We start from the raw sequence: 3,658 nt of genomic DNA, 5'->3' as shown, positions 1-3,658 counted from the left end.
CTTCCATAGGTCGGCCTGCATTTAAGAATTATATCTCAAAGTTCTGCTCCTTCCATATAAGCATTCACTATAGAAAAGCCAGTAGGCTTGGTTGACAGTAAAGATGTAACAATCCAAGGAAAAGCGCTAGCCACATCTGCACTATACCTCAAAAGAACTAGTCACAATTGAGGCGCCTTGTAGTTGTTAATAAAGCCCAAATCTACCCAATAAATACCTGATGTGGGACTCATCACACACCCACACACATCACACAATTAATCAATCAAATTGGGGCATCACAATCAAATTAGATGCATGACTAACCTATTGAACTTATATAACTCAATGAACATAATTAATTTAAACATAATTCAAAACTCCAAATAAACAATGATATTGATAAATCTCTTACAATAACTAAAATCCACAAATTTAGAATAATCTCCAAAATACTGTGAAATCTAAACCGGAATAAAAAAAAATAACTAATTTTTTAAGATTTCAAGTATTATTGACTTCGCCTAAAACTCTCATGCTCTACCTTGCACCTTACGAAGCAATCCAAAGGTTCTGTTTCCCAACTAAACTTTAATCTGAAAATTGTAATTGATGGGGTGAGTCACACATTCAGTAAGTAATTATACGGAATACACAACGAAATAGATTCAAGCAAAGCACGTGTATTTTGATTTTTCTCAAACTCATTCAATGATATCAAAAATAATTATTCCATAAAACATATAGTGAATCACTTAATACATATGTATTCACATCTTAAAATCATTTGAAATCACATACATATAATTGATCAAAGCACAGTGTCACATATACACATCACATATTTTCACATACAATCCTGTGAGCGGATACCAACATCTAACACCTGCAGGTGAGTGATTAACACATATTCTCACATACAATCCTGTAAGCGGGTTTACACATATATCTGATATATCTGATTAATTCTAAAAACACTTATTTTTTAGTCACATATCACAAAAGCAAAGTTTATACAAAATATAATAATTTACTTGATATTAACAATTATTTCAAATATAGAGGCATATCAAAGATCACAATATCGAATAGAACATAATTCAAAGGATGCTTGACTCTCTTGGGGAATGAATAGAAACTGAGAAGTTTATATAAATATATTACAATTCTTGAGTAAAGCTAAAAATTTAATTTGCTAAAAGAACATTTTAAATACCATTTGGAGAATAGGAATATGACTTTGAAATCACTTGGTTTTTAACAAATTTAAAGAACAAGAACCTTTTTAGAAACTTACTTTGAAACTCAATTATTTTATGAAAATAGTTTAGTTTAAAACTCATCTTTTAAATGAGATTCAAACGTTCAAAACATTATTTAGAATTCAAAGTTTCTCTTTAAAACATTATTTAGAAGTTGAAATTTCTCTTTCAATAGTGTAAAAATGCTTTCAATAAACTTTAGAAAACGCAAGCTTAAAAATATGACCTTTGAAAACCTTTGACTTCTAAGGACCTAAAGAATAAAACTTATGTATATTATGCATAATTACTTACAGCACTTGAATCACTCTGACAATCCAACCGAAACAATCTCCAAACAGCCTCAAAACACTCTTAAATAAGACTTATATTCAATCATAGAAATTTCTTAATATCATCCACAAAATATAAAGCTTATAGAACTATACAAATGGACTCACTAGGATTATACTTTGCTGAACTAATAACACTTTTAGCACTAAATTAACATTTTTCTAACTGATGGTATTCTAATCAATAATACATCCTTGCATTAATCGAAACTCATTTAACCATGAGGAATGCAGTAGCAGCACTTTAGAATTTAATATAAGGATTTAACAATTTCGGCTTTGTTCTAAGGTCCGAACAGTGGCAAAATCATTGACTTCCAATATATTATATTATATATATATATATATATATATATGTACATATCCAAAGGAAAGCATATGCCATAACCATAGATCCTTGAAGTTCCGTGGCTCAATTCTAGGATTATATATATATATATATATATATATATATATCTCAATGAAACAACGTTAAAGCCATCCTTTTTTTTTCCCCCTAAATCGCAACTATCTCTAAAGATTCAGCAGCTTTTGGATTAACCTTATTGAGGTCTTTAAAGCCATCCTCTAATACATATATATATATATATATAACCCCAAATGTTAAAGCCATATTCATAATTAAGATTTGAAATTCCGTGATAAGATTCTAACTTTTTTAATTCTTTGTTTCTAATGGAGAGAAATCATACCTTGAACAATCTGATTGCCTCTTCAATTGTATGTACTCTAACTCCAAGGAAAAACACCTCTTAGCCTCCTTGATAAAACCCTTCCTATGAAAACCCTAATTTATCTTTTCCTCCGACTTATATTTTAACACATCAGAGATGTGGGCTTGGTGGGTAGTGGGCTGGAGTTTAAAATCCACTTGAGTTATCTCTCTAGTCTCCAAGAAGCCCATAATATCTTCATCTTTTATTTTTTTTATTTTTTTTTAATTGCTGCACCAAATTGTATGCACTAAAACTTTAATTTTCTCACCTATTTGTAGCACTACAAAATTGTCTACTCCCTTCTTACTATGCACACACATACAGTACCTCAACTCTATATTAAAATTGACAAGGTACAGTGATAATCATAAAATCAAAATTGGGGTATTACAAAAGAGACCTAACTGATTCTTAGGGCCTAATCAGTTTAACTGCACTTCCAAACCTAGGAGTTAGCTCCTTCTAAATAATAAACTTAGCTACATGAGATGCATATCAATTCCTCACTAATGCACAATTTCATTGTGCGGTAGCTTGGTCAAAAAAATCAAAAGACCTTGTAATATGTGGATAATTTGCCCCAGACACATTGGATCTTACATTAAGCTAAAATTAATAGTTATTAGGAATTGAGTTCCCATTTCCTACCAACCATTTAGCTTCTGTGAGAACAGATAATCCCATTGCTTTTTTATTTTTTGGATAAATATATAATTTCATTAAAAATTAAGAAAGTTGCTACCCCAGTACACAGACTTGACTCATGTACAATTTTCTTTTCACTTCTTATTTAACATGAAAACTTCCTAGAAAGTAGTGTGAATCTGTACCCAACCTCTGTTTCAAGATGTGATAGTAATCTGTTTCTGATTTCCATGGGTTGGTAAGTAGTCATTGTATATTATACTTGCAAGTTAGTTGCATAATACATATATACAATTTTTAAAAGCCTTTTTTTGACATGTAAGAAAAAGTTATTTATGAACTGAGTTCAACAATGACCGGTCTAATTTAAAACTTGAACAGGGGTGCACCTTATATATGACACTTTGTTTTCAAGGTTTTGAAGTCCTTAATAACAAATAAAATTTTTCTCGTGCATGTGTGGCCAGGTTTATTGTTTGTGAAATCTCTTGAACTAGGTTGAATGATGCTACAAAAGACTCTTGGTCCTTTAGCTCCTTAACACCCCCCATTCCCCCCCCCCCCCCCCCCCCCCCACCCCCCCCCCCCCCCCCCCCCCCCCCCCCCCCCCCCCCCCCCCCCACCCCCACCCCCCCCCCCCCCCCCCCCCCCCCCCCCCCCCCCCCCCCCCCCCCCCCCCCCCCCCCCCCCCCCCCCCCCCCCCCCCCCCCCCCCCCCCCCCCCC

General features: G+C 33.8%; 1 long non-coding RNA gene across 1 annotated transcript in view; it reads right to left on the bottom strand.

Annotated features, from left to right (window-relative positions):
- Positions 1-315: 315 nt before the first annotated feature.
- Positions 316-3,658, bottom strand: part of LOC136062881 (uncharacterized) — a 72,754-nt gene continuing 69,411 nt past the window's right edge. The window contains exon 5 of the long non-coding RNA XR_010624618.1: positions 316-575. This is a non-coding gene — a long non-coding RNA (uncharacterized LOC136062881). The remainder of the gene's footprint in view (positions 576-3,658) is intronic.

The sequence above is a fragment of the Quercus suber genome, unplaced genomic scaffold (assembly GCF_002906115.3).
Source record: "Quercus suber isolate HL8 unplaced genomic scaffold, Cork oak 2.0 scaffold_463, whole genome shotgun sequence".
Classification (NCBI taxonomy): domain Eukaryota; kingdom Viridiplantae; phylum Streptophyta; class Magnoliopsida; order Fagales; family Fagaceae; genus Quercus; species Quercus suber.
Note: the sequence above shows the minus strand (reverse complement) of the source record. Positions and strands in the feature narration are given on the sequence as shown.